This window comes from Corapipo altera, unplaced genomic scaffold, assembly GCF_003945725.1.
Source record: "Corapipo altera isolate COAL_440 unplaced genomic scaffold, ASM394572v1 0, whole genome shotgun sequence".
NCBI lineage: Eukaryota > Metazoa > Chordata > Aves > Passeriformes > Pipridae > Corapipo > Corapipo altera.
In genome coordinates this window covers 37,070,165-37,090,368 of record NW_020884872.1, presented here as the reverse complement: position 1 = coordinate 37,090,368, position 20,204 = coordinate 37,070,165, and the positions used below count along the sequence as shown (strand labels likewise).

General features: G+C 35.6%; 1 long non-coding RNA gene across 1 annotated transcript; it reads right to left on the bottom strand.

Annotated features, from left to right (window-relative positions):
* Nucleotides 1-533: 533 nt before the first annotated feature.
* On the bottom strand, nt 534-11,755 carry LOC113946255. Its single transcript, XR_003527368.1, has 6 exons — nt 11,641-11,755; nt 10,941-11,121; nt 6,843-7,010; nt 4,974-5,051; nt 2,223-2,344; nt 534-690 (listed from the first exon to the last, which is right to left on the bottom strand). It is a non-coding gene; the product is annotated as an uncharacterized LOC113946255 (long non-coding RNA).
* Between the last annotated feature and the right edge of the window lie 8,449 nt (nt 11,756-20,204).

Genomic DNA, 20,204 nt, shown 5'->3' with positions numbered 1-20,204 from the left:
CTTACTCTTTTACATCTGTAGAGAGAAAACATGATGATTTACATATTTTAGAAAGAAGATGCTTGCTATATAAAGGACAGTTCTTTCATATGTTAAGCAAGATCAGTCAATTTTTATCATATTTTTGGTTCCATAAAATCACAACACTGTCTTTGAGGAATTCTTTGCTAGTGGAGATATAGGAATAACAAGAGCCCCCTCCACAGCTGCTGCTTGTCAATAGCATTGCTGTATCAGCAACATGTTTAAGCATTCTGGGATGACAGGAATGTTATTTCCTTTCTCTCTCCAGGTGGGAGCCACTCCCCACTCTTTCCATGATTAAAGAGAGTGACCCCGATGTCAGGTGTCTGTGATTCAGGAAATATACCACCTTTTTGTAATGACAGTTTTAGGATTCCAAGTTTTAATGCATGAAAGTGGATGGTTTGGTTTGGGGTTTTTTTGTGATGAGGGTGAGAGGGTGAAGGTGAGAATGGAGACAGAGGAAGGGGGAGCTAGTTTGTGTAATCAGTATGTTCACCTACCTTGTTATTAACCAAGAAGGAGTACACAGAATTGTGCTAGCACAGTTATGAACTGCATTGACAAAGGACTCTTCATGTTCTTTCCACGTCATATCTTGGTGCACATCCCATATAATGTGTGGTTCTGTTCAGTAGTATTCTTTCAAATATAGTTTTATATCTCCTAAACCATAAGAGATATATCAGGTATAGAATATTCTTACAAAACAAAGAAAAAAACCCAAACCTAATTGAGTGAAATCATGTCCTAATTGAGTGAAATCATGCTAACTTCATTCTTTTAACTTACTGGTGACAAGGAAGTTCCATGGGGGGTTACACAAAGTCACAGTCTGACTCACATTTTACCACAAGCATACGGTTTCTGTTCAGTAAAGACTTTCTTCTCAGACCTTGATATGTGGTGAATAACATACAATAAGTTTCATGTCCATACATAGCATCATTTCTATTAATTGTTCCCAAAGAAATATGTAAATGTACCAACTACGACTTGGATTTTTTTAAAGTGTGCTTGAAATCAGTGTGGGATAGAGCTGCATTAATGTTTAGTGTAGAAAATAATGCTACTTGCTAATTGTTGGTAGGAGATAAGCAGAGCAGCCTTTCTGAGGATCAAGTGCCCATCCTACACATGATTCTGGGACGATTACTTCAGAATTATCTAGTTTGGTTGTGTAACCTTAATGTTCACTAACTGTTAAGGACCACAGAGAGATGCCAGTCATCTAACTTGAAAAAGACACCTTATGAGTGCATAATCTTCCTCTGATAACCTTCAAAGCACCTGTCCCTTGTTGACTCAAGGATCAAATGCAAGACTATTTGACTATACAAAATGCAGAAACTTTCTTTAGAAGGACTGGTTCACTAGGCTCTTCAAGATAGTTGAAATTCATATGCAAAACTGCATTGACTGGATTTTGTATCAAAAGTGGTGTGAAAAGATCTTGCAGATTAAGTCAGAAATGTAGCCTAAAAGCTTTAGTCTACTTCTGTGATTTATAAATTTCATTTCCTAGTTTTGACTTGAAGAAAGTACTGAAAACTGAGGTTACAAAAGACAGAGGAAATGTTAAGTTTGTCTGAACACTAAACTATAGATAGATGCAAAAAATATGAGTCAAATACTTGCAAGTGCTAAGTAAAATTTAACAAGTGAACAGAAAACAACACAAAGGATCAGCAAAATAAAATGTTTTCTTACTGACGAAAAAGAGACTTTCTTCTTGAGGAATAGATGTAAATACTTCATTTTATCCCTCTCAAATTGACCAGCAAACTACCTCTATATTCACGCAGAAAGAGGAAAAAAAAACAACATTGCTTAGATTTCTAATTTTGTAAACACTTAGCTACTAAGATCTCAGATTTTTTTCTTCTGTTTAAGAATAAATCTTTTGAAGTTTAGAAAGAATAAAGCAGGACATTGGATTAGATAAATGTTTCCTAATTAATCTCCTAGACAAGACTTCTTGACCATTATTCTGTGCTTTCCCATAACCACAATGTTACAGAACTGGAAGTGTATTTACAGCACGATTTAAAAGGACCTAAACAAAGTGCAACTATTTTTCTAAAGTTGACCTTTGCAAACAAAGATCAAACAAAAAAAAATAAACTCAGTTCCTCTACTGTTATTCTTTCATTACAATATCACTGGACTAGGTTCAGGCTTTACTAATTGGTACATACCTGTTACAGGAGTTGGACTAGCAGCCTCGGTCTTGCAGCAGCAGGAGGAAGGGTTGCTATGGAACTAATTACAGCTATCAGCAGTGGTTCTGTTTTAAACGGTGTATGAATTAGGCAGTCTCCTAGAAGCACACACAAGTGAATTTGCTGTTAACAATGAACAGCTCTGTGAAATGAATGCAGTATAAATTTACTTAGTCCATTCTGGGATTAGGCAGACAGCTCTACTCTTATTTAGCCTCTGAAGTAAATTCAAGTGAAAAACTTAAGAGGCTTTCCCCTGGCAAAGTGAATTTTGCCACATACTTGGTGCCTTATTACAATATAGACTGTATTCCAATTCCAATTACACTAATGCAAGCTGTGAGTAACTTCATTGTGCTCACTGGAATTACTCTAGATTTACAACAGTGTTATCTGAGATTTACACCTCTATAAATTAATCTGAAATGTGGCCACATGGTCTAGCTGGTTGTTAGCTTAGTAGAAAAAGCATAGTTTCATAAATAGCTGATATCTTTCATACTAATTTGGGACCTCCTCACAGCTGCTTATTAACTCATTTATATTAATTTACTACAACAGAAACATGCCCAATTAATAAAAGAGGTAATTCACTCACTGTTCATGATAAGCAAAACTTTTTCCTTGACATTTCACCTATTCCTACATAATATTTATCTCCCTGAAATGTTTGGTGCTATTCCTAACACTGTAAGAAAGGTTGAGGTTTGTTGTATCACGGTATCTTCTTTCTAAGGCTGCTGAAGTAACCAGCTTTTTTCACATTGATGACCACACAAATCTGAGCTATGTATTAGAACTGACGTAGTGGGGAAACCCCAAATTGCATGTTTTCAAGGAGCATGGGTAGCGGAAAAGGACTGTAATATTAATTAAAATTGTTACATGGGATTGTCAAATTGTCTCAGCCACCTGAGATTTCATTAAACATCTCAATTCTGTTTGGGATCTAGAATTTCCACAGCTATAGGAACAAGTAAGACAAGCTACATTTTCTTTTATATAAAATGGATTGCTTTTAAAACTTCAAGAAAATTAGGTGCACCCTCTATCTTTCTTTTTGCACTGTCCATTGGGCTTTTGGTTATTTTTTTTCATAGGAGAATTTCATATAATGGAATTTGCAGAAGAAAAATCATGCAAATTATGATTGGACTAAATTAAGCTGTCCTCAGCTCTATTAGTGAGCTAAGGCCAGGCTGAGTTGCCTCCCGGAGGCTTCATTGTTCACTCTTCTAGTTAATAAAATAGTTGCTCCAGAGTCATTACTGTATATGAGACAAGTTGCTGGAGCTCCCCTCAATGAGGAACCTGACCCAAAGACTTTATAGCAACAAATTATCCAGTTTCTACACAGATAATTTTACTCCTGTTCTTCTCAGTCCAATAGAGAAATTACAGTAATGTTACTGTAGACAGGTGCCTTCCTAATCTTCATGTGGGGAAAATGTCCTTTCTTAGAGATGGCAGTCATGACACCATATGGGAGTAATAGTGTGTCAGACTACACATTCTGGTTTATGATACTTGTAACCATGTACTCCAAAACAAAGAAGCAATGTGCACCAAACCCCAAACCTGCATTTGGAAAAGAAAATAAGAGTAGAGAAAAAAAAAGTAAACGAACTAAAAAAGTCAGTTCCAATGGAAATGTGTAACAACAAACACAGATTACTTATCATCACCTGTATGACTACTTGCACAGGTACAAAATTGAGGTCTAATGCTAGTACTTTCATTTGTAGGAATATAGTACGTTGTTTTGTCACAGAATAAATATAATGTGAAGAAACAAAATAAAATATTCATCAGCTATAAATTCCTGAAATTTAGACCTTCTTTATTATTTCTTTCATAATGGAATGAATTTAGAGAAATAAGAGGAAGTAAAGAAAGCTCTTTTCCTTTGGTGCTTCAAATGGTACTATGACGCATATTTCACCTTCTGATCCTTGGAGACTGGTAGTAATAAAAGCATGTTTGGATACCAGCAAATTTACTTCTATTTTGTTTTACTGTTAGTGAAGCAATGAAACAACAAAAAAACCCACTTTTCTTTGTCTCACACATACGTGTACAAAACCACAAATAGACCCTATTTAAGTAAGTTAAATTTTTAATGTTTTCTTTTTTTCCCTGAGGTAAGATATCTGGAAGATAGAATGGAGGAATATTACTTTTTAACTTCTATACTTGCTGAAGAAAAAGATCTAGGGAGAGTTCAAGGATGGAAAAATATCTTTAAGTTATACTGTATATGCTAGGTACATAAAGTGCTGGAGTTTTTTTCCTGTTTTTTATATTCTTTGCAAAACTGCCTAGATGGCTACATTCCAACCGCTCCAGAAAACAAGAGTTAGCAAGCACCTAATCAGTGTACTGTATCCAAATACTTAGTCTGCTTGCATATTGTAAAGCTTCCACCAACAGAGACAAAGTAAAACCTTAGTCCAGGCTATCCATTGGAAAGGTGACAACTCCTGGAGGAAAAATTGCAATTGAAGTTAAACAAATGGGGCAAACAAAAGCCATTGCAAAAATTACCAAGGGACACATAGGCACTCACAAGATAGCTCTGGGATTTCGCAATTATGAACAAATCAGTACTATACCACCTCATGAAAGTAAACAAATCACACTTTGCCTCTTGTACCTTTTCAGGTGGGAAAGAGTTGGTACTAGACAATTAAAAAAAACATCTGCCTGTTAAATTATAATGGTACTTACTCCAGCTTATATGTCATCCCTTGGGTAGCAAGTTTAATTTGCTTGCATAGCTTCTGTTGGTTAGCTTGGTGGAATAAACTGTGCCAGAAAAAAAGAAAAAAGTTTTCTCTTTATTTAGTTTGTATAAAAATGTGAATTTTTTGAAAATAAAAATCACATATCAGAAAGGGTTTGTGGTATAGATGTGGTACAAATGCTTGCAAAGAGCTTGAAAATTTTTAGGAAAATAAAGTTTAAACATTATAATTTTTATATTATGGTCTAAAATGCGACATCCAACATCCTTTATGACTCTGACTTTCTATTAGACATATTAATTTACTTGTATGATTGCTTTCTCCCCATCTCCACAGTAAGGTTAACTGAATATTCCATATATAATAAAGCGTTTCTTTTACACCTACATTATGACCAAGGAGCTGAGACTCAGTGGATGTGATGAGTGGATTTACCATACATCACAGGTATCTAGTTGTGAAACACAGTGCAAACTTCAGAAGATCAGAATATGAACTTGTTATTTATTGGATACTAAAGGGCCTTAAGTCCAACTACAATTTTCCAAGCATCCATAAAGTATATTTCTTGACACACCCAGAAGTCTTGACAGTGCTTAAAAACTTGATAGATTACCTTGTGCTAAGGGTCCCTAAGGAACTACAAACTAAATATTTATCTCCCTGTCTCGTCCATGTACCTGCTGTAGTAGATGTTCCCAGAACAAGCCTGCTAAACCACATTGTGTGCAAGAAACAGCTGCTGGTTGTGGCGCCATCACTATCTCCTAAGAAGGTAATAAGAGGAAAACTGTCATTCATACATGAAAAATTATGTTTAATTTCCTCTTCTCACTGGGGGAATTTAAATGAGTGCCTCTGAAACACTGGAGTATGCAATAGCATGTAGCATAAAATATACACTAGGTTCAGATGTGATATTTTGTCCTCTCAAATCTAATTCAATTTGTACAGAATAATTAGAAAGAATAAAAGTAGCAAGTTAAAGTATGAATACAGGAGTGGGTGCGAACAGGCTTGATCACAAAGTGGCTTGACAGTGTGTTTTGTCCCCACAATTACAAGACTCAAGCTGGCCCAACACAGCTACCACAGGGCACTGGAAGAGCTACCTGGATAGCAACTGGTTTTGACTCTACAAACTGCTGCTTATTACACATGTTAGAGAGGCTATCCCGCTGCCTACTCTTTACTTAAATCAGAATATATTTTTCAGAATTAAAGAACAGATTTGGATCTCCTGATTACAAACCATTAAGTGATTGGCTATGGCTGTCTAAAAGGAAGTTCTTTCTTTGCTTTTTTATTTGTATCTAGGACAGAAAGAGAGAGACTGCAAATTATGAGCAGATGAACTATGTTTTCTTTAGAGTTATGAAAATGCCAAAGCCAATATGTTTAGCCACCAACTAAACAAGAGTGGGTGTCAAAAGGAGAAAAAACACATCACAAGTGCAGGAGTCGCTGTAAAAATCTTAGTCATGCTTAGCCATTCTTAGCCATTCTGAGCCATAACTGCTGCTTACTATAACAATCATGAAAAATCTGTGTATGTATGCATATATGTGCCAATTCTGTTCAAAACCTACTGCTTGGTAAGAGGTCAATATATGTGAGAAGATTTTTTTTTTCAATGCATTCTTTTACGATTTACAGGGGTGATTACTTTAATTAAGATAGAAGATGCCAGGCGTGTTATAGAATAAGAATTCATGGCAGACCACGTAAACTTTTCTGAGATTTTTCAGGTCTCACAATGTGCCAAGTGCTTTCCGGGAACACACTAAGACTTAGGTGCTAGCACACTTTCACCAGAAAAGAAAAAAAAAAAAGATGGATATCAATGACTTACGTTTTGAAACATGGGAAAACGGTCACTCAGAACTTGAGTAAACTGATCCAACTGACCATCTCCACATATAATTGTCCTTCAGCGTTGATAGCTAAATCTCTAATTCCAGTGGGGAAAGAACTCACTTGAAAACCTAGACATGGGCTTTTAAAATGTCAAAATGTAAAGCTGGGGGGGAAAAAAAAAAAAAACGAAGAAAAAGAAATGAGCTTGCGATTGCTATTTTTGCTGACAGGTTTAAAGAAGAATAACAGTCCTTTTGACCTTGACAATTATCAGTTCCCTATTTGGCTTTTCTTTTTGTGTGTGTGTTTTGCCAGGTTTTACAAAGTTTCAACGCTAAAGAAGATAAATGACAATGAACAGTATCAGTTGTCCTGCAGTATTTTCTGCATTGCCCAGGGGTTGCACTTGTTTTTAGTATGCTCAGCACAGAGACAGGCTGTGCTAAGCATTTTACCAAATTTGAAGTCAAGGTGCTGGTGTAATAATAATCTTCTGTGTAATTTGCCTTCTGGTACAAAATTTGTTAGCCAAATATCCTCTCTTCATTCTTTTTTAGTAAAGCTGAGTAGCTTTGAATGAAACTGAAAACCTGAGCAAAATTGTTCCTGAAATTCTATTGTTCTAATTTCAATTCAAAGCTATTTTAAAGTAGTTCTCAAGAAAAATAATCAAAAGGAATCTTTCTTTTTCAATATTCCTGTCCGAGAAAAAAACCAAAATTTTAAAATGGTAAAAATAATAAACTGGAAAAATGTATCAACTCCAATGAGAAATGATTGAAATGCATAAATTGGCCAATAACAGTCTCAAAAAGTTTTGGTTTTGCTGATGCCTTAAACTGTGAAAATAAGATTGAAAGTATAAAACAAGTAAATAAATAAAAAAGATCCATTGAGGATCTGAAGATTATGGGCACAAAGCGTCCCATGGAGGTTGTGTCTCCATATTTTATTCCATATGTGCTTTTTTAGATCATTTCCAGCTCTGTGCTTTCTCAGATAATTTTAAACTCTATCTTTTACTTCCAGCTGAAGTATAGAAATTAGTAGAAAAATATGTACTGATACATTTGTCAGCACAGGAGGAAATGTTTGCTGCACTCACCATGCTCTAAAAAGATTGCTATTTAAACACTTTATGAGATGGCAAAACTTGTCAGTATGAATTCCAGGCCAGACTGGGCTTCAGAAGAAAGCTGGGTCTGTTAACTGCGCAGGTAGGAACTAATCACCGAGTTTCTTGAATGAGGGAAGCTCTTACAGACATAAAACCAGAAGGTAGCTAGGAAAATCTGAAGGTAATATGGAGATGATAGCTGCAGTTGTTAGTGCCTTAGCTCTGTATTAGTTTCACTAAATCTTTTACTGTTTTCTGGAACATCTCTGGTTTATATGTTAGTATATGGTATTTATTTGATTGCTGGAAGCTAAAACCACAGTTGTTTTATCTTCCACAGTATAAAATTCACATTCTATCTTTTGCAGACATGAGCTAGGCCCACCTCTCACTTGAGCTCATGACTATGTGAGCTCTGAGTCACACTATGTAGCAAAACTACTGTTCAAGTCAGCATAGCTGCGATTCATCTCACTTAACTTCTGGAACGTGATTAATCTGCCCTGGTTTGGATGCCAGCTTTAGAATGAGATGAATCACCTTGTAGTAGTGCCTGTTTTTCTCCACTAACTGCAAAAGAACTCTAGACAACTGTCTCAGGTGCAGATTTCTACTCCGTGGATGGTTAAAGTTAGGTGAGATGAGCCTCAGTTGAGTTTCAGTAAAAGCTATGACCAAATGAAGCATATGGAGTGGATACATAGCCTACCTTTTTTATTGTTCATTCCTTAGCAAAAGCAAAGGCTTCATCAATATATCTTCTAGCTAGGTTTTTGGAAGAGGTACTGGTAAAAAAAGTAAAATTTAATAATAATAGTACACAGTCTTTTGTGTGCAATAATGGGTGGGGTTTTTTTCCCAGAAAGTTGTCAGCCTTAAGTAACTGTCAGCAAGGGCTTAGAGTTCTGAAGGAGGATCAAAGAGAGTTGACATACTGCTTAAAATGTATATGCTTCTAATACATCACAAGCATTCAAATTACAGTGATTTAGTGCCTTACCATGGTGTGTAATAGGCATTAAGTTAGACCATTTGGTTTCATTTGGGGGTTTTGATTTAGAACATTCCAATTTAGGCATTGCCATGCTCAACATTGGTTTCTAATCTAGTTGAATTGCTTTATTCATCATACTGTAATTCTGTTTTTCCTACAGTATTTTGACCTATAGTGAGACCTTACTGAAAGAATGGAAGCTGAGGGGATTGAAGGATTCTCAATCAATTGACAGATTGCCATCACCTTCCCAGTAATTTTCAATTCTTATGCATGAATCTCATGTCAGAGTATAAATATATTTATCACAAAAAATGCAATAAAATTCATGACTAGCAGAATGCATGCATAATAGTTTTGAAATTTTGTAACATATAGAAGTTGTTACCTAGAGAAAAATGCTTTGTATATGATGCATATAGATATATGCATATGTACACATATACATACAAATACACATGTGAGTACATATGTTTATATGACTGAATGGTGGAGGGAAACAGACATTTTTTACGAATTACAAATGAATGTTTAATCTTGACAAGGCTTTATTTGTTCGAGAATCAAACCCCTTCTCTGGTTCCTCAAAAAGCCAATTATCAGAAAGATTCTCTTTCGCTCCTTTTATTAACAGATAGACATTGATGACAGTTTAACTTGGTTTCAGCACAGCTCTTGGGCCACAGCTGCTTACCAGGCAATCTAAGTACCACTTGAACGCTCAGTTGCAGATTGACCTTGTGGTAATTGAGGTTATGAAAAGGCTCTTGTTCTCTAAAATCTCAAATGAACACCTCTCCCTCTGGGAGACAGCAGGATATTCAGCAACAGCAGCCCTGCTGAACCTGCAAGATTCTTTCTGCCACTCTGGTCAGTGCTGAGGTCAGGATGAGAAACAAATGTCTATGATGGGATATGAGGAATGTAATGGAGTAGCAAGTTAAAATGAAATTATTTGGACTGCAATTATTTTCCCTTAATCGTGCCCAATTCTGCCACCCCAAAAAGACCTGTTAAGTATCTGAAAACATATTTTTAACGCTTTCCTCACTTGTATCAAAAGAAGTACTTTGTGTTCTTATTCTTGATTTCTTTATAATTTCCCTTTAAAAAAAAAAAGAAAAAGAAAAGAGGGAGTAATGACAGGCTAACACTGGATTTCTTTAAAGCACAGAACCATCTGGTGAAGTGATCAATGATTTCAATTTGCAGCATGAACCAGCATTTGAACATCTCTGCCCCTGCCAGTAATTTTAACATTATAGTCAATGGGAATTAATATTGAGGTTTTCAGAGGAAATGGGGGTAATTAAACTAATCATGAGAAGTACACAACAATTATTGTTATAATTTTAGATCTCAAGCCAATTAGCTATACTAGCCATTTTCTTTGGCAAAAGCTCACAGGTTTTGGTAGCTAAATATAAGATTAAAATTAGTGATAGCAGAACATCTTTTAGCTACTCAGCTTAGGCTAGGACTTTTTGTTTTGATTTTAAGGCTGTATACAAAATTAAGAGAAGGCCTTCAGTGGCAGAATCCTTTTTAACAACTTATTAATACTCATTGGGCATCCCTACTGGAGATACAAAAAGGGGTTAGCTACAAAGAAGCCAAAGACAAACATGGATGCTCAACGTGAAAATCTGAACAATGAACACCGTGAATTTAACAGGCTGTCTTGTCTGAAGATTTTGATGGCTGTAACAAGTGTATTAGTGTACATTAATCGTTCTTAGACAGGTGGAGTTGTCACTGTAGAGAACCAAACCTAAGCATTTGTCTCAAACATTCTGAGTACTGGTACAGGAAAGGTATGGTGGGAGGAGAGGGTCCTGCAGAGGTGGGGCAATGCTGTTCTGAGCTAAATTCCCTCCGCACCCTGAGGCTCGTGCTCAGTCTCCCCCCCCGCCACAACTCATTTCCCAGAGAAGGGCTGGCTGTGCATGCATGAACAAAACAGCCCAAAAAATCTAATTTACCTAAGATATGTGCACTGAGTTAAATATAAAAGGGAGTAGATCAGGCCCCCTCGTTCTCTTTTTCCTCTCTTTTTCTGTCATTGTTTGCCCCAGCTCCGGACCATCCACATGGCAGTACCAACACAAACACAGCCGAAGTGGGGATTCAGACCAGACAGTCGACAGATCCAAACACCTGCATCTAGAAGAGAGGTGAGCAGTTGTGAAGTCATTTCTGTTCCTAATATCCCCCATACCTATCCCAAATTTCTAACATCAAAACTTAACATGAGTATGGGAGCCCAATTTACTAAAAACAAAGCCAAACTATACGAAAGCATGAAGGAATTAATAAAAGAGAGAGGGTATCCCTTGAATAAAAACTCTTTAAAATCACTGACAAAATGGATCCATAAAAATGATACTGGGCCAGAATACTTAAATTATTTGGACTAGCTGAAAATAAGGGCTTTGCTGGCAGATGCTGCTTTTAAAGGAGATAAACTAGCAATCGAAGCATTAATTGATTGGAAATCTATTTTCAACATTTTATAAAAGACTGTAAATGAAGAGGGGACTCACAGTCAATTCACGGAAAAAGTATCAGATCGAGAACTAACATGGAGAATGGAGAAAACAATAGATGTACCCTTACAAAATGAATCTCAAAATGGTACCAATGTTAACTTACAATCTCAAAATGGTACCAATATTAACTTACAAAATGGCTGCTCTCGTAACCTTCAAAGTGACTGTGACCTTGACTTTCAAAATGGCTGTGCCCAGACCCAAAATGGCAGCGTACTAACATCCGCTTCCAGCCAGACAAAAGTAAACAACACCCAAAATGGTGACTTAACTGTACCTACTTCTGGGTCACCAGAAGTAAACAAAGGACAAAATGGTAGCACCTATCAAAACCCTGCCGCTACCTTAACGCCTTCAACTGAAAGTCATTGGAACCCAAGCAACAATGAAGAGCACACAACACCTGACCTAACAATCATCAGAAAAGCAGGCCAGAAAACATAAAAGTGACGAGAACAATGGTAGAAAAAATGAGCGGCCCCAAGGGAAAACAAAGTGGAACTGAACCAAGTGCATCGCAACCCCTCAACAAACACGAAACAAGGAATGACAGGGCAGAACTCTTCCTTACATAAACTACGAAAATTAAACTCAACATAATCAAAAGAAAACAGAACCAAAACCTCTTTTCATTTTTTCTTTTTCCTCACAACATGAATTATGAATTAAATACTAATATAGTTTTTTATTTAATGTTGTATGCTTAAAAAATAATTAAACTGTTTTTCTTCTTATCTAATGATTTAACATTAAAATAATTTATAACTTTATTTAAAATAAAAGTTTACATTTTTGTTAACATATTTGTTGAGTTTATTCCTAAAAGCCAAAATTGGCTACCAGAAAAGGACAGATGACACCTCAAACCCCCAAAACAGCTTCAGCTGATTACTTACAAAAAACACTGAGTTTCAAACTGTGTTGGTAAATTGTAATAGTAACTTATTTGTATATTTTTGAGTTCATACATTTTTATTTATGTAATAACTAACCTCTCAACTTAATTTCAATACATGCAACCCTTCCTTCTCCTACAATATATCTACTAATAAAAAGAAGAAAGGGGAAGTAGAGGAAGACAAAGCTAAATAATAGCCTTGCAAATTGTTTTATAACAATAATTGTTTTTTACGCAAAATTTTATATTTTTGAATAGATATTTCATCTTTGAGTGACAGAAAAGTTTATATGTTTTTGAATTTTAAACTAAAATTTATGTTTTACAGAAAGTATGCTTACCAAAGCAAAATAACACATAGTCTTATATTATCAGTCTAAAGGGTAAGGAACAGAAATGCTAATTCGTCAATTTACAACCAGAAAACACAACACAACAAACTTACAAGTATGTTTGCATGAATGATGGTGGCCACCGTGAAAGTCTGTGTGAAAATGTGTATGTGTGAACTTGTCACAACGAACACTACCTCAAATACGCTGTCTTACGTTCATATATTTTCTAATGCCGTAAACAAAACTTCCTTACAAATTGAGTTAAAATATTTCAAAGTTACTTATTGTTACAGCTCAGAATTACCTGTTTTCAAACTTATATTCATGATTTGCAAATCCCTGAGCCTAAAAAATAAAAATCTATGACGAATCCTCTGGGTAAACTCCAGAATGAATTCTCAGGTGAGGAGCCTCCCACTCAAGAGAGAGGGCCCCTACAGAATTCCCAAGAGGGTTTCTTCCCTGGTGGGCTCTAGAAATACTTAGGGTCAGATTTGCAATTCCTGGAGTCTCGAGTGACTCCATTAAAGTTACTTGCTTTAATTCGGAATCCCTGGAGACGTAGAATCTCCTGTCAGACTGCAAATCACAGAGACTTAGAGCCTCCACAAGTCCATGGGATGGGTGTTGCCAGATCTATGGATTTGGGGCAATACCCAGAGACGTAAAGTCTCAACCATGATTTGCAGCCTGGAGACTTCGAGTCTCTGTTGCACTATACCCTTCCGGTATAAGGGCCGTGGCATCTATTGCACTATATATCAGGTATAGTGACTGTAGACCCATCAAGTCCATAGCAAAATATTTTCTTTTTCTCTTTATTTACATAATTCCTTATTTCTTTATTTACATTTAATATTATTTTTTAAAAAATATATTTTGTATTTTAATGTATTCCCATAATCATTCTGTGTTTAATTTCATATTTGAAAATAGATTCATAAAAGTTTTCCTAAGTCTGTTTTTTTTTTACTAAACAAGGAAAGGGGAGATGTTTGAGGTGAGGAAATGAAGATTGAAAGTCAAGTACGAAATTCAGCATTCTTCCTGACTTTATAAGTGGATATGGACTTTTATGGACTATTGGAAAATATGCATTTTGGATTTTATGTTGTGTTTCACGTTTTATTGCATTATTCCCTTTTCACTGTACCCCAGTTTCTTACAAAATCCCTCTTCTGTCCCTTATGCCCTTGAACCCTGTTCCCTGATTGGTTAGATTTTACTGCATTGCAGTATTTTCCCTACATGTTTTTACCAACCCCTTGTTTTACATACTCCTCTCATGCTCCTCTCTAGTTATGCCCCTTTTCTAGTTGGTTCTCTGCTCGCCCTTTGTAAGGCGGGAGCCATGTTAATAAAGGAACCATTTTGTTCTCACCCACGAAGTGTGCGAGCCTGTTTTCCCTTCATAACCATCAGTCTGGTGTCTTTGTTCAGCCTGATGAGGATTTGTAATGAACATCACATCCCCTACGAGTGGGTCAAGACAGTCACTATCTTGTATAACTAAGAGTTTATTTGTAATCAATTATTTCAAAAGATGGTGTGACCAAATTTTGTTATGAATCGTTATTTTCATTAATCAGCCTTACCCTCTAGATTATATTTTCAGACAGTCTTACGTCACAACTTTAACAAAGATTTGCTTGGAAGTATGTATTATTATTCAGTTTAAAGCAAAATTAAAAAAAATCAATGGGAAAACAAGAATGTAAGGATCAAAGCAGTTGGATATCATAGTGCCTAGGATACAAAGGAAGTAGTTGTCTTTCCGTCCACTACAGCTGCCTCCATATGGGCAAGATATTTGTTTTGGTTTGGGTTGGGTTTTTTCTGCAAAATTTTGCCCCACTGACCCTGAATTTAGACCACAATAAGAAATGACACCCTGAACTCCTGTGTCAGACCTCGGAGGATGCAACTTCCTTTGCCTTCTGGGCTCAGCAGAAAGCAAATGCCACAAACACCTTCTTCTCTCATTCTTCTGCCTGCCTTCCCTCATATTTTTCAGTTAAGGTTTTGTGAAAGGTTAGTCTGGGCTAAAGTTTCTCTAAATGGAGAATACAGTGTTGGTACACCTGTGTATGGACCATCACTGAAATATTTCAAAAGAACAGCCCTTTTTTCAGTCTTCTTGCAGGAACAAAAGAATTTTTGCTGTTACATCATATTCCATAAGCTGATGTTGACAGAACTAAAATTAAAATCCATTCCAAGTCCACTGAAAGTGGACAGATGCCACTTGTTTTGTTGGAGGTGGCCTGGGTAAGGGATTTCAGTTGTTTCCAGCAGAAGTATAAGTAGGCTGATTGCAGATATATTGTCATAGAATCATAGAATCAGAATAAGCCAGGTTGGAAGGGACCTCTGAGATCATTAAGCCCAACCGTTGACCCACTACCGCCGTGGTTACTAGGCCATGGCACTAAGTGCCACATCCTGTCTCATCTTAAAAACCTCCAGGGACAGAGAATCCACCACTTCCCTGGGAAACCCATTCCAATGCCTGATTACCCTTTCTGTAAAGAATTTCTTTCTAATATCTAACCAAAACCTCCATTGGCACAGCTTAAGACGATGCCCTCTTGTCTTACTGATAGCTGCCTGGGAGAAGAGACCAACCCCACCTGGTTACAACCTCCTTGTAGAGGTTGTAGAGAGTGATCAGGTCTCCCCTGAGCCTTCTCTTCTCCAGGCTGAACAACCCCAGCTCCCTCAGTCTCTGCTCGTAGGACTTGTGCTTGAGTCCCTTCACCAGCCTTGTTGCTCTTCTCTGGACCTGCTCCAGCACCTCAATATCCTTCCTGAACTGAGGGGCCCAGAACTGGACACAGTACTCCAGGTGTGGCCTCACCAGCACTGACTACAGGGGAAGAATCACTTCCCTGGTCCTGTTGACCATACTGTTCCTGATCCAGGCCAGGATGCCATTGGCCTTCTTGGCCACCTGGGCACACTGCTACTTTTTTCCTAAGTGAAAGGGCATATTACCCAAAGGGGATTTTTTTAGTCAAAATATTATTTTGGACTGGGTTTTTTTACTATATTTCTTTTAAAAGTTAATCTTTCTCTCTTCCTTCTTTGTTTTTTTTACTGACTCGTGTTTTCAAAGGACTTTTATTCTTTCCTGTTTAAAAAGACATAGTTAATGTGTTAGCTTTTACTTTCCTTCCTGTACTGCTACTTACTTCCCTAAATTTTAGAGAACCCCTAACATTGCTTGGCTAAAAAACTGTGCTAATTTTTCCAATATAGTATCTATTTTCGACATAAAAATTTTGTTAGCCTTGTATCAAATTTTGGTGAAATACAGCAGGCAGAATACACACTCTAGTTCTGTTCTAAATTATAGTCAGACAACTATTCTCTGTGAAGGGCAAAAACTACAGTTTGTTGTGCTGGTCAGAATGCAGCCTTCATTTCTTACATTTAAAATCCCTCCCCCCCTCCAAACAACATGTATTATCCCAGTTCACATAATAAACACCTTTCAAGATAAATATTCTCTTGTCTTTTTGCTTACTTCTACCATGTTCTACATCAGTCTATGAAAGGGTCAACAACATTTAGTTCTGAAGTGAAGAAGAAAAATGGCCTTGTTCATTATTATAAAAAATAGTAAAAGGTTCCCTCACCACATAGTCATGTTATCAGTTTACACACTGAAGCATGTTGCAGGAAATTATGAATGAAAAGATAATAAAATGGCTTTCAACTGCCTCAGTAAAACATGCATGTTGCCAACATTTTTGTTATCAATAATTCTCTCATAAACATAGGTCTCTTCTTTCATTCTGCAGGCTGTTATGCTTTATTGAACCACATAATTTTACCTAATTAAAATAAGCAGTGTGTAGTTTTCTCACCCTTCTGTTTTTCTTAGCTGGACAAGTGCCAGTAATGATGTTTAGAGTATCCTAAGTGGACATCCTATTAAATATTCATTCTTATGCTCCTCTTTGCAGTCAAAACTACAGTAACTCCTGCTGATTTCCTTTCTGAATAATGAAAATGCACTCTATTTATCTGATGATTTAATATATAGTAAACACTCTAGGACTTGCAGTTAAGGAGGTTGGAAAAGGTTTAAGTTTGCTAAAATGGGCAAATGGGTAGAAGACTATGCAAAACAGTTTACTGATATCAAGCCAGCAACATAAACCATTCAGTCTCTCATAAGTAATTATGCTACAAATCACTATATAATCACTCATCTGCTACTGCAGCAGGTTTCTATTTTGGCAACTCATCTCAGACAAAAAGTTTGGGTTTTCCTTTGGAAAAAATAAAAAAGATGCCTCCATAACTTCGTGCTCACAAAGAATCCAAACTGGAATCATATTCTAGCTGCCATATATACCATTTGGAGCAGAAATAACTCTGATCCAGCAATAGTGGCAGTCATCAGTCTGGACTTGGCAATATAGACATCAGTGGGTGCTTGTGACAACACTTGCTTTTTATTTTAAGAAGTGACATTTTTAGTTCATTTTATTGCATTAAAGTGTGTTTAGGCATAAATAGGGGACAGAGATGGTTTCATGAAAAGAAAATAAGAACTGGAGAAATGATTAATGAAAGCACTGTTGAACCAGTGAACAAAAGTGAAAATAATTATAGTGTACATTTTCAAAGGGGTTTACTGTCATGACTAACATTTTCATTAAACTTTGCTTTGCCTTACACACACAGTCATGAAAAAAAATGGCAATAATGTATGCTAATACTTTGTCAGATTCTGCTATGAGTCACCTTTCTGAGATTGGTTTTATAAGTAATGTCAAAATTTACCATGTGACATTCATTAGAATCATAAGTTTTCTTCCTGTTTAAGTAAGATACTATTGTTCAGGAATGAGTGGGATCTCAGATTTACCATATTGTCACATTTTTTCCCCATTTGTTCACATTCATTAATAGGTTTTAACTTGTAACTGAATTTCTTTTTCAGAAAGATTAAAACACAGATGGATAATCAGAGAGGGAAAACTCAGGAATATCAGAAGAATCACTCTTTTGAATGTCAGCTATGACATGATTATAACAAATTCTAAAGTACAAGAATTTAGGGGATTTTGAATCCAAAAGAAAGTAGAGCTTTCATTCAGGTTCATTAAAAAAGTCTGTTTACAGCTTCTGTTTATACTAGTAACTTCTGTTGAGGTTTAGTCCTGTAGGAATTAAATTACTGAAAACATTCACTTGCCTTCTATAGAAGTGATGGGTTTATGTAGATGCTAAGAATTGAGCATCTGCTTAGAGAATTTGGAAGACTATATTTGAAATGGGACAGTGATACTTTGTATGGTCCCTATTATTATACTGAACATCTCAAGATGATCAAAACTTTTCTTCTCAACAAAATTCTGTGACAGACACCAGTGCTTTTACTGCCATTTTACTACACCGATGAAAAGCAGAAGTAAATTGCCCAAATTGGCAGAAAAACTCTCCAAAAGATACTTAGTCCTCAGTCTACCATATTATTAACTAAATTTGTAAGAAGTTTTTGTTAAATTCTTTTTGATTTCTCTAGCTGCCTAAGATGTATTAAATAATAATATTTATATATGGTATGTTCTGATAATAACTATAAACCCTGTTCAATGAAGATATAACTAAAAATAGCAAAAATTATCATAATTTATCTTTTAATGACTGATTGAACCTGTATTTGAATTTTGGTTCTTCCTACATTTAAAAAATTCGCAAAGACCACAATAATTTGCAAGGGATAAAATATTTATGAAAACTGATGGTTGCCTAAGGAAGCATAGATGTCATTTTGTATATCTGCAAATTATCTTTCGTTATGGAATAACACCACATTAATCATTCATGTATCAAAGAAGGAATAAAGTACAAATTAATTTTGAAGTATCTCTCAATATTATCTATTGATGGATTTTTCCTGTTTGAGATGAAAATTCTCTTACTAGTTAAAGATTATAGAATAGATATATATATTGTTTTAAATATGTTCATATATATAGCCATTATACAAGTAAATAACAGCACATTATATAGTTATAATTTTATTAACAATAGTCAAGCCATGTTCTCATAATTCAGTAAATTTTGTACAACTGTTACCTTATTTTTATAAGTTGTTTCATTAACAATATTTGGTAACTTCTTTATAGTTTTTAGACTTAGATATGTAACAAAAAACTGACTGCACAACTATATTTCAAATGTTGTAAGTTATGTTACCATTCTCAAGCAGTATTAATTTTATTTAATGAACAGAAAATTTAATCTGTCCTTATTACAATGCAGAGGAATTCCTTTAAACACTGAAATAATCTGAACACCCCATAAAGTCTTAAAAGTATTATAAGGGTATCATTAAACATATGAATTGAAGTACAAAAATGAAAAGAACCTTTGGATCATCCCTTTCATTAAGAAAGTTCCTTTACCAGAGCTCATAGACTAACAGGGATTTGCTTGCTTATTTGTTTATTTTTTATCTATTTTTTTACTTTCTTTATAGCCATAAATTTAAGTATTTTATTAGAAATTGTTACCCATAGAATTTCTGTATTTTAGACTAAGCATTTTGAAAGGAGAGTGCTAGACTTAGAACTCATTTATTTTAGTAAGATTGGAAGATCTCAAGGGAAAGGGCATTTCTTGGGAAGATTCTTTACAGGCAAGGATTCTGATGGAAACAGAGACAGTGGCTGGCACCTGGGAAAGAGATTGATAAAAGTGAGAAAGAAGATGAAACAGACGAGATGAGACTGTGTTTAGGCCTTGAACCAGATCCAGAAGGCAGGAAACCATGCCAGAGCCACGAAGTCAAGAGAAAAACAAGCAATTCAAGGGGGCTATACTGTGGGGGAAAATGAGGTGGGACAGATACGCTAATCCTTGAATCTGTAATTAGAAAGTTGTATAAATTTATGAAACCTACATGATTCAGGGTGCATCCTGGGGAATCTTTTCTGATCCAACCAGCGCTGCAATAAACATGTGTACTTTTTGGCTTTCTGTACTCTAAAAGAGTCTGGAGAGTTTCTTCTCTGATTTTTCGGCATCATCTTATTGTGACTTTTGTGGTTGTGGTTTTTTATTTTTATCAGAAAAAAATCATTTAAATTACAAAATCATGAACAGACTCCCAGAAAAATGTGTTTATTTGTGTTTGTGTATGTAATTTTCATTACCACCTATAAATATATATGTAAAATATCTACTTAATTTTATATTTTACTTACATTAAGATAAAAAGCTCTAGAAAAAGGCACAATAAAACTCAATAGGGCTTTCTAGACTAAAGGAAATATTCGTAAATGAATGCAAACTCAAGAATAGTAATAATAACAGTGAAAATTCAGTATTAATCTTACTTTTGACCAAGAATGATAACAACACAAAAGCTGTGAGAGAAAATTGACAGAGAAAAATTGAGTCCTTAACCAACTTCTCTCTGCTTTTGAACTCAACAAATTAATC